Source organism: Balaenoptera acutorostrata, chromosome 13 (assembly GCF_949987535.1).
Source record: "Balaenoptera acutorostrata chromosome 13, mBalAcu1.1, whole genome shotgun sequence".
NCBI lineage: Eukaryota > Metazoa > Chordata > Mammalia > Artiodactyla > Balaenopteridae > Balaenoptera > Balaenoptera acutorostrata.
In genome coordinates this window covers 3,095,198-3,106,876 of record NC_080076.1, presented here as the reverse complement: position 1 = coordinate 3,106,876, position 11,679 = coordinate 3,095,198, and positions in this window count along the sequence as shown.

Sequence of the window (11,679 nt, the reverse complement as noted above, 5' to 3'; positions counted from 1 at the left end):
TAAATAAATAAATAAATAAAAGAACGTGAATTTCTTTAAAAAAAGAAAAAAAAATTTGTGTTGTTTTAAACCATCAACTTTGTGGTACTTTGTTCCAGCAGCAACAGGAAACTGGAATATATATACATACATATGGATTTCAATCATTTAAATATATGTATATGTAGTTCCTCTTCCTCACCAACTTTATTTCTTCCTTTACGTTTTCTTCCTTTATATGAGGTCAATCCAGTTTAACTAATCCTTTACCCAACTAAATCTTCAGTTGCATGAACCATTGCTTTAACACCACATAGAAGAGGCCTAAATAATATATTTTAAAATTGTACTTTATAGATTGTCTCAGTGAATAGGTTCCACTCTAGACTCCTCTCTGGGGTCAGACAGCCCTGGGGGGGATTCCGGCCACACCACTAACTGGAGACTCAGGTGATCAGCTCTGGCTCCAAAGGCACGGTTTCCTCATCAATATGACCGGCACCATAAGACGTGCTTTAAGAAATTGTTGTGAGGGTTAATGAGCTTATGCACAGGAAGGGCCATCACATGTCACCACTGTTTCCAACACAGTAGCTGAGTCATGGGATAAATTATAGAAACTGCTCTATACCTGAATCCCTAATACCTTGCCAGGGTCACCCCCCTTCCCTGCCTCCCTCCTTCACGGTTTTGCAAACCCCCAGTGTCACCCCCCCCAACCCCCTGACGTCCTCAATTCTCCCATTTCCAAAGGAAAATTAACCCCTTCTGCAGCATTTTCTTTATAGACACAGAAAGTACTCATATTATGTGAACGATGGTCGTGTCTCCATTTCTAACCATGTGGCTCACACCCAGCGCTCAAAAACCGTGTAAAACCTACTTGTGTCCTTTGGGGCTCATGGCTGGTAACCCTCTCTGGAAAGGCAGGCAAAGACTTTGTCTTGGCCGTGGTCATTTACAGGTGTGACAACAAAGCTCCCTGGTAAATATCACTGTGTAGCCGTATGCAACCAATTCTGAATGTGCTCTGGATGCTTGAGGCTTCTCCTTGGCAACAGCAAAGACTCTTGGTAATAATGGAGGAGAACTCACGGGGCCTTCTCATAGCACGGTAGCCGGCGTCTCCATTTCTTGGCCATAAAAATTCTCAGAGACACACTTTAGGTGAAATGGATACATTCAAGATGTGTTCAGAGGAGAACATTCAACGTGAAAGTAACAGCACACAGGGAGTCCTTTTTTGTTTGGAAAGCTCACGCTCATTTTGCCAAGTGACTAATCGGGTCAAATGCTATTGCATCTACGATAAATTTACCCAAACCTTCCACGGAAGCACCTCTTTCTTGAGAGGTTAAATGTTGCTTGGAGCACACAACGCAGAGGCTGATACAGCTGGGTTTACGACTTGGGTGGAAAAGTCTGACGAGGTGACCTAGATGATGCTACGTAACTAATCACAAAGTAACTGATGTGTGTATGATGGCCAAGAGAAAGTCCGGCTAACTGTACATTTTAAAAAACGTAATTATCTAAAAGTCCTCAATTCAGAATCTCAACAACTTTTAAAAATGTCCCCTTGTTTATTAGGAAAATTTTAAAAGGCAAGTTTTTACAGCTCTGTTGTCTTAAGAAACATAACGAGTGAGTACACTGGCACATTTTTAAACACTCACGGGAAAATATTTTTGCCTTTTGAATGTTCCAGGGGAAGATACAGAGAGGCAGTCCTCTGTGTTAAGCTGTATTAACCTGCTTATTTAAAAAATAACTCCATGTTTGTCAGGCTACTCAGTCTTTAAAGTAAAATATTCAGAGAGTTCATAAAAAAACAGAGAGAAAACTGAAACCTTCCAAGAGGAATATCTCAATTTCTTCCAAGCTACACAATTTAATTCAAGCCTTTCTCTAATGGCCTGGATTTATTCAAAAGTGGTCTAATGCAATGGCCCTGTAATTACTGTACCCTCCACACTGATCCAGGGCTGATTACTGCTCAGGATCTTAAATCTCAGTAATCTATTTGAAACATTATTAAATATTAGGGATTCGTGTGATTTGCTTTGTCATCACTCTACTTGTAACTTCTCTGCCACTCACTGCCAAGAGATTATGAACAAGAGCTGCTACTTTAATCTCAATTTGTTACACTAAAAATGCAAAATTAAAGAAAAATGGGGAACGTGTAATATTACCAGGGAATGTGATTGATAACATTGTGTCACGTTACAAGCTTTAATATTATAAACTGAGTTTTATGTTACTCACTTGTAATAGTGACATATTTAACATTTTAAGACTGGATATAATAATTTTATGGGGTAAAATGGATATTATTAGATGATTATACTGTAGTACTTTGTCAAATTCTTGTATATTAAATACAAAAAAACTACAATAAAAATAAGAGGAAGTTCTGCCTTCAGCTGAGTGAAAAAAGACGATTCATCCTTGATTCTCTTCTTTGCTCAAGTGTTACCCTGGCCCATCTTCGGGATCTGAATCATGTCGTTTCCGTGGCATCGGATAAAGGCCACGAATGGTATTTTATCCCCATAAATAATTTAAAATCATTTGTTGCTGGTATCGTGGCTGTGTCTTCAGTTTTATTCTCAGGCAGCAGTCCCCCACCCTGATCTCATTCCTATCTTGGAATGCATTCTCAAAAGTCATAAACAGCAGGGTGTATATGGCCAGTTTAAGAAAGGCTGCCAGATGACATTGCAGACCCTGGGATGCTGAACTTCTAGAAGAGTCTCTTAAAGCAATGCTGCTTAAACCTCTGAAATTACAGTGAAAGGCAGATCATACTTCTGTAGATACCTACAACAGAGGAGCAGTTTTCTTTGGGGGCAAAGATTTCACATACTGCACACGGCAGGTAAGTGTAAGACCTGATCAGGTGAGAGCCACAGAGGTGAGATGAGAAAAGGGGAGGAATCAGGCTTTGCGCTCCCCACTGAGATTTCGGGAAATTCTAGCCCTTCCGACCAAACACGGACCACACAGGGGCGTCTGGCGGTGGACACTGAGACCAGCAGCAGTGTTCTTTTTATGCCGTTGATACCCACTCTCTTAGCCTTTACATGTGCTGGGTAGAGCCGACATTTCAAACATATTTGCACTCATCTCCACACTGTTTTAAGGGATGTGGCGCTACTACTCCTTTGTGGAATAAGGCACATTTCTCTCTTCCTCGCCTCCCTTTCTCAATACACAGATTCCTGACTCACCGCTCCCCTTGGGGCAGGAGCTCACGGTCTCATCCCAAAGGCTTTACTCTCCTCGATGATCCTGGACTAGGCAAGTGGCAGTCGATCTTTTTGCTTCCTTTTTCTTTTTGAGAAAAAAGGGAGGAAGAGGAAATTAAGAAGGTGAGGATGCCAGGAGAAAAAGCAGAAAATAAAGCCAGGTCTTCCTACTCATCAGTTCTCACACGAGCTTAAGATTTGTCACAAGCCTGAGGGTGTGACGGGGCGTGATCTAAGAAGTGAACCCAGCTGTCTTCTCAGTGTAGGGCAGTTGGTTACCTGGATAAAGGCACAGAGAAGTCCTGTTCGCCTTCACCTCAGGAGGGAGCAGGGCTGTGTCCAGGTGAGGACACAGAGAATCGCTAAGGTTTCTCCACACCAGCTCACCTGTCAGTGACTCTCCACAAACCACTGTTGGTGCAGAGGCGTTGGGTCACCCCTGAATTCACATCCATCATTTTCTGAAAACAGGAAAAGTGAAAAGCAAAAATTTCCCTTCACTTTCCTTTTTTAAAAAATACATTTATTTATTTATTTATTCATTCATTCATTCATTTATTCATTTATTTATTTATTTATTTTTGGTTGCATTGGGTCTTCGTTGCTGCGCACGGGCTTTCTCTAGTTGCGGCGAGCAGGGGCTACTCTTCGTTGCGGCGCGCGGGCTTCTCATTGCAGTGGCTTCTCTTGTTGCGGAGCACGGGCTCTAGGCACGTGGACTTCAGTAGTTGTGGCACATGGTCTCAGTAGTTGTGGCTCGCAGGCTCTAGAGCACAGGCTCAGTAGTTGTGGTGCACGGGCTTAGTTGCTCTGCGGCATGTGGGATCTTCCTGGACCAGGGATCAAGTCCATGTCCCTTGCATTGGCAGGTGGATTCTTAACCACTGTGCCAGCAGGGAAGCTCCGACCTTCACTTTCAAATGCTAAAAACACAATTACATCCCAAACACCTTATGACTGTCTCCTCCCGGCTTTCTTTTACTCTCAAACACATATATTCTGAATATTAATACAGATCTAAATACAATATGATTTGGATTTAGATACAAATCCCATACAGGTAAAGGCATAGATAGAGATTTAGATGTAAATTTTATCGATAGAGATATATGTGGTTACCTTTCTGCTAGCTTCATAATTTAAATATCTGTGGTCATAGTAGCAAGCCTAGTAAAAAAAAAAAAAAATGATCCAGTAGAGATATGTCAAAAAATAAGAATACCCACCATAGGTCTGCTTGGCTCACCTTACATCTTCTCAGCCCATTTGAGAGGAAAACAAGGCCCAGCAATGTCTCATCATTATCGTTCACTCAGAACACGTATGATAAAAGCAGGCCCTGCAATGTCTAAAAATTTCCCTCTGTTCTGATAGTAAAGCACAAAATAGGAGTGAATCCAAGGTCCAGTCTATGTGGAAAAATTCCTGTCAGGAGATGCACATGTTAAACCTCATTTCCAGTCCAAAAGACAGATTTCTAGTATGATTTATTACTTCAATAATTCAAGTTCCCTGACTCCCCTGATTAGAACGTAAAAGAAATCCAAGCAGCCTCCAGGACCCAAGCCCAGGGCCTCACGAAGATCCGGCATTGGAATTAAAAGGTGGTGATGTAACCACCTGGTCTCTTTTTTTCCTGTCATATTTGGCTTTTATGAGGCACAGTGTCGGTCAAAGTTGTCCATATAACCTTTCAAGACCAGCGTCTTTTTCCTTTTAGGCTGATCATCAGAAAAGGGGGCTTAAGGATGGACATTCGTCAGGATGGGATGGAAGGGTATTCAACAGAGTGTGGTCCAGGGATGGGAATTTGACCCAGGGCAGCAAAATGTTTGTAGAGCAGTTTTGTTTGAAGATTATCTGGAAGGCTGTATGTATGTGTTTTTCCTTCTAAAATCTTGTTAGTATAGAACTTTTCCCTTTACCTATATGGGAGAAAGACAGTCAACATGGGTCCAGCTCAAGGATCCTGGATTAACCCCAGAGTTTTGACCAAAGCATCAAGACATATTTGAATTTGAAGAAAAGTTTACTTACAGTGTTCTTTCTTAAAGAAACCCAGTCAACCTACCACACAAAGAAAAAAAGATAGAAGCCAGAACTTTGCCTGAAAACTTATATCGATATTTTCTAAAGACTAAAACAATTAGACTAGCTTCTTCGTTATACAGGTCTACTCAAAATTTAACTATTTAAAGCTTTCAAATGGCTGAATTTAGTAATCATAAGAGCAAACAAATTTGCATTTGTGCACTGGCTTCATCTGGGGCTCAGACTCATCTCGCTGGAGTGTAGGTTTTGCAAGGTGGGCCCTGTGGTTTCTTCAGGCTGTGGACCTGGGTGGGAAGAGCTGAAACCCCTGATTCAATCCCTTTCCAGTCTCCCTCGCCTCTCAAGTCTCGGCCCGGGAACCAGGGATCCCTTCTTGGGAAGCCCTCCCAGAGAGCTCAGCTGACCCTCAGGACACCTGCCCTCCCGTCCACTCACGCATCACAACGTGTGTGTCAGTGCAGCCCGCGTGTCCGTCTGGGTGCTGGGCTTCCAGAGCCAGGAACCACATCTGTCTTGTCCAGGTGTGATCAGCCTCTTAATAATGAACGGGGCCACCTTTCCATCACGTGCAGGCGACCGACACCCGTAACCGCGCAATGCTGGCTGTGTGGCCTGTGACACGAGCTCACAGAACATGCTGGCAAAGTGGATGGCAAAGTGGACAAGGTGTATGGCGGCTGCATTTATTAACAATGACTTTGAGTTCCAAGAAAGCAGCATGCACACTGTGCAAAATGCTCCCTGTGACCCCCAGGTACTCTGTAGCACTGGACAAGACCCCAGCTATCTTTAAGTTGTTGAGTCTGAGGCCCCCAGAGCATTAAAACAGCAAAGCTCCAGAGCGAAGAAAACAGTCAGTCTTTGGAACTAGACAGATGCAAGTTCCAATCCTGGTTCTGCCACTTTTCATGGGGCGACATTTGATAAGTTAATTAACCTCTCTGAGCCCCAGAGTGGTGATATTAATAGCTCTGAATCTCCAAAGTGCAAATAATAAAATCATCCTTAAGAGGCAGATATAAATAAGATGTGTATATGAAGAACACAACAATATATTTTAGATGAAAATAACTCATCAAACTGCCATGAAAAGCCAGGGTGAGTGGGAAGAGGAGAGAATGAAAGGCTGGCTTCGAACTTGGCGAGAGAAAAAAAAATTGAGAAGACATTTAGTGATTCAGCTGCACTATTATTAATGTTATTATTTATAAAGCATGTTAAATGAGCAAGACATTTTACCAAACACAGACAATAACATGGTCTCTATTTTTACTTAACCATCACAAAGACGTAAAACCAGCCTCCTAATTGTCTCAGTCAGATGTTTCGGTGGTGTTTTAAAGTAAATGTAGAGTTCACGGTGCTATTGTAATGCTGTGTGTGATTTATGTCTGCAAAGTACACCATCACACACACCCTCCAGAACACCTGGAGAAATGTGGGGAAAAAAGAGAAGGAGGCTTACTGTTGGCTGTATCTTTATCCCATAACTTTAAAGTTTTTTAATTAAAAAAAAAACCAGATTACAACCAAAGCTAGAATGGCACCAGAAATGTCGAGAAATATGAAAAATAATTACTCTTCGGGAAGAAATTACCAGAAATACCAGTGAGTGTATATTTTAGATCTGATTCCAAGCCTGGGCCAAAAGATGGAGGAGGTAGAGAGTCAAAGTTGTCTTCCATTGATGTTCCGTGTAGCAGAATCCATCCCCTGACTCGTGACAGATGGATGATGGCATCAGAGGCCCTGACGGGAGGGGTGCTTCCTTGTTTGACCCAACTGCTGTTTCTGTGGACTTTTTGCCTAAACTCTTCTGGGGGTTCTCTACCCACCGCTGCTTGTGAGAGATGGAGATGGGGGCTTCTCTTGCCCTCCCCCCCCCCCCACTGAAACCCAAGAAGCATCCATCTCGTAAACGAGGGTGTTTGTAGAGAGCGCTTTGGTTGAGTTTCAAATTGTCCAAAATTATCAAGCAGCCATTTTCGAAGTCATAGCACCACCGCGCTACTTGCAGGGACATTTTATATTATGACATGTTATGGTACAGCACGAGGGTGGCACGTGGACTTGTCAAAACAAATAAACCTCTTGTTTTTTTAAATGAAATCTATTGCACAAAGAGCTAAACAAATTACAGGGTAGAGGCAAATGTCTACCTCCCCATCAGCATTTACTACCTGGAGAAAAACAGTGGAAACGTTCAGGAATTGACTGAAAAATTAACTGAGCACAGATGAAAGGTGAGCACGAGGGCAGTCAGGATAACACCCTCCTTTATCATTCAGGGACCCAGGGGCCCACCCCACAGGCCTAGACGCAACTCACCGCTGAGACCGCAGGGGACTCTGTGCAGAGGCCCAGGAGAGGGGTCAAGGCCCTGGGGTGGCACAGAGAAGGGAAAGGAGATACTTCTCAGGTTACAGGAGTGGGTCCCTCCCTGGTCCCTGAAAGACAGAGACTGGTTTAGCATCCGAATCTCTACCTTCTTGTTTTTAACCAGAGATGAGAGAATTGGCCTTAAACGAGAATGGCAAATAGACAAGAACGAGGTAGTCAATAAAAATAAAATTTTGAAGAAAGGGGCCTGCTTTAAAACAAAATGAATGAAAATGTTTAGGTTGGGGGGCAAAGGAGCCAGAGCAGAGGAGAACCGATAGAGCCTGTCAGGATGGTCTTTGACAAAATGTTTCAATTGCTTTTTCAGATCAGGGTACAAGAAAGACTGGAACAGTGCCCAGAGATGGGTGAGCCAAGGATGCTTATCAGAGCTTTCTGTATATTAACTTTTTTCAAAAATAGAAAATAATCTATAGCCCCATCAAAACAAAACTGGTTAAGTAAATAATACATCCACAAAACAGTTGGCTTTGCAACCACTAAAAAGGATATTGTAGACAAAAATTTATTAGCATGGAAGATGTTCACATGATAGATTAAATAAACAGGTTATAGAACACATGTAAAATATAATCTCATTTTGGAGAACATAGGATACTCTATCCTATTCTATTAGCTATCGTATCATATACAAAAACTCTTTGGAGACATAGTGACCAAAATGCTAACAGCGGTGGTTATCTCTTCACTGTGGGATTTCAGATAGTTGCTTTTTCTTTTTGAGAACCAGTCTTTTCTAATTTTTTAAAAAATTAACGTGTTTAGTCTAATATTTTTTTTATAGATTTATTTTATTTATTTATTTTTTGGCTGCGTTGGGTCTTCATTGCTGTGTGTGTTCTCTAGTTGTGGTGAGCAGGGGATACTCTTTGTTGTGGTGTGTGGGCTTCTCATTGCGGTGGCTTCTCTTGTTGTGGAGCAGGGCCTCTAGGTGCACAGGCTTCAGTAGTTGTGGCATGCGGGCTCAGTAGTTGTGGCATGTGGGCTCAGTACTTGTGGCTCGCAGACTCAGTAGTTGTGGCGCATGGGCTTAGTTGCTCCGTGGCATGTGGGATCTTCCCAGACCAGGGTTCGAACCCGTGTCCCCTGTGTTGGCAGGTGGATTCTTAACCACTGTGCCACCAGGGAAGCCCTAGTCTAATATTAAAGGGGAACTATTTGGAATTTTTTAAAAAGTAAAGTGAAAAGGAAGAAATAGCCAGCCATAGTACATACTTAAAAAATAAAGAAAGAAAATAAAAGAAAAAGAAAAAGCCCACAAGCACACAGCAGAGGAGGCAGGGTGATACAGAAATGCAGCTGCTGCTACAGACAGACAGGCTTCCATCCTTCTGTCTATGATCAGCCCCATCCATTTGTTTCTAAAGTGTGAGACCAAGCACTAGTCGTGGCCTCTTTCTCTGTTTCTGAACGTAATAGAAACAAAGCCTGCAAAACCAGCCCCGGGTGACGGCAGAAGATGCCTGGCTTTCCGAAGCACATTCCAAGTTTGATAGTCCATCATTAGCTAGAGACACAGCACACATAATACTCTACCCGTTGACTTTTTTTTCCTACTAATTCATTTAAAAGAATAGTGTCAGTAAATCCAAAATCAGGCAAGGCTGCCCGGACAATAGTCATTCATTAGACAGGTGACGTGTCTTTAAAATAAACATGGATGTGTGACGCGGAAGCAGACACACACACAGATCTATAATAAGACCGTCGCTGGCAGGACGAGGGAGATGTTTGGATAAGTGATGCCAGCAGCGTTATCCACCGAGGGACAGCAAGGGACACACCACGCGCGGTGGTGGGCAGGTGCTTGGAGATGGTGGCCGCTTCGGATGGAAAAGATGCCCCTCTTCTGGGGAGCCTGGAGGCACAGGTGAGGGAGAGCCGAAGTTCAGACCACCCGGGCCCAGGACCACAGCCCCCCACAGAGAACACTGCAGCCTCGCAATCACTTCCACTCCTCGTCAATATCGAGGCCATTCCCATGGCATCTCCTGGGTGAAAAGCATTTCTTTCATTAACCTCATTTCTATGGTGAAGTCAAGCTCATTGCAAGCTGGCTGGATCTTCTATGGCTTTCTCCAGACCAGATTACTGGAAATGCCCACTTTTTTTTTTTTTTTCAAATAATTTGCATGGTTTTGGTGTTGCTGCCAAGACAAACCTATAAAAGGGTCATTTTCCAAAAGAGACAGGATGTGAATGACTGTAACAATGGCATAGATTTGCTTCCTGGGTCAACGCCCCTGAGAGCAAGCACCACCTCTCACAGATCAGCCAGAGTTCTCCCCTCGAACCCCATGTGACGGGGCTTCGTCGTGCTGCTCTGCTCCATCTGAGCGTGCTCTCCCGGGCGTCAGCCAAGGACACACACCACCTCCCTGAAAGAATCAGCCCAGCTTCGCCCTGAGCCTATGGCTAGAGAGATTTCCTGCTGCAAACGTGGCACAAAATCATTTGCACATAGGGAAAAGGACCAAGCAACTTACAACGACACGTGAAGGGCATGGGTCATTTTAATGCAAAGCACAGAAGGGCTATAACTAGCTCTTCACCTCCACTCTTGCTTTTTGGTTATTTGAGACTGCGTCCAGGTGAGTGTCTCACAGGGACACACGCTCTCCGAAGAATCCCAAACGTCATCCAAGCTTTTAGTCAACCTCGCTTTCCAGGCTGTGCTGTTTCCAGCTCTGTAGGTGAAGGACGCCCCGGGAGAACATTTATACAAGGAGAGGGACACAAAGGTTAAACAATACAAGCGCATAATGTGTCCGTTTCTGGGTGAGGTGGGCAGACAACGTGGCACCCTCTTTACCCAGTCTCGTTTGCTCGTAAATCCCTAGGGAACCCAGCAGAGACCACCAGTTCATCCTAGAACCCCAGGGAAAACAGCACACTTGAGGTTTAAAGCAGACGCATGGTAAAGAAGAAAGAGCCGAGCCTGAAGGAGAGAACCTGGGGACCGGCCAGTTCCAGCTCCAGCTCATCACAAGGGGCTATACCACAGAGCACGCCCTTCCGTGCTCCAGGTTTCCAAACTATGAAACAGAGACGAAAATATTGCACTGACTTCCCTCCCAAAGACCCCAACCCTCAGTGTGAGAGCACAGGACAGAGCCATCGAGTGTCCGATGCTGTTCACTCTGCCTCGGTGTGTCCACAGGAACACACAAAGGCCATGACATTAGAAGATGGAGAGTTCCAGAAGCTTTCTTATTGGAACGGTTGCCTTAATTAATGCACATCCTCTGTGAGCTCTGCCTCCCCTGCCCACTTTAGGAAGGGGCGTCGACAGGTACCTGGGTCATTTGGCCAATGCAGTGGGTCCTCCTCCCCTGGGGGAGGAGCTTTGGTGTGATGAGTAAAAGAGATCAAAGCGTTTTGTCCTTCACGTGCTTTTCCTTCTTTCCTTCTCCACATTAGAGCAGTAAGGTGATGTTTACGGGATGCGGAGGGGAGCCTGCAGTCCGCGAAGATTCTGTTTGGGAGTCTCCCTTGGGATGAGTCAGCAAAGGGCCGGGAGCAAGGTGTTTTGTCCCCACACTGTGGGCCAGGGGGGTCCTTTCTCACCCCCTTCAGCATGTGTCCCCTGCACATTCGACTTCCACGTCTTCTCCGTCTTCGTGGGAGTTGTTCAGATGGATACGGAAGAGCTCGGAGCCCGAGGCAGCCCCACACAAATGACGGTGTCCACTCAGCTCCACTACGCGTGGCTCAAGCCTGACCCTTGCCCTCCCTCCAGGCACCTGCTCCTCCTTCGCTGGCTCCCCCGCTCAGAAAAGGGCCCCGCGGGCTTCTCCTCCAGGAACTCTGGGAGCAGCTTCACTCCCTCATCCGGCCCCCTCCCGTCCAAAGCATCACGAGATGCTGCCACTTCTGTCCCCCGGTACACATTGGTGTTGGCCTTCCCCACCTCCACCCTGGGTCACAACATCTTCCTCTCCCCGCCCCTTTCAGTCCACTCCTCACCCAACAGCCATGACGAGCCTTCAGAAACACA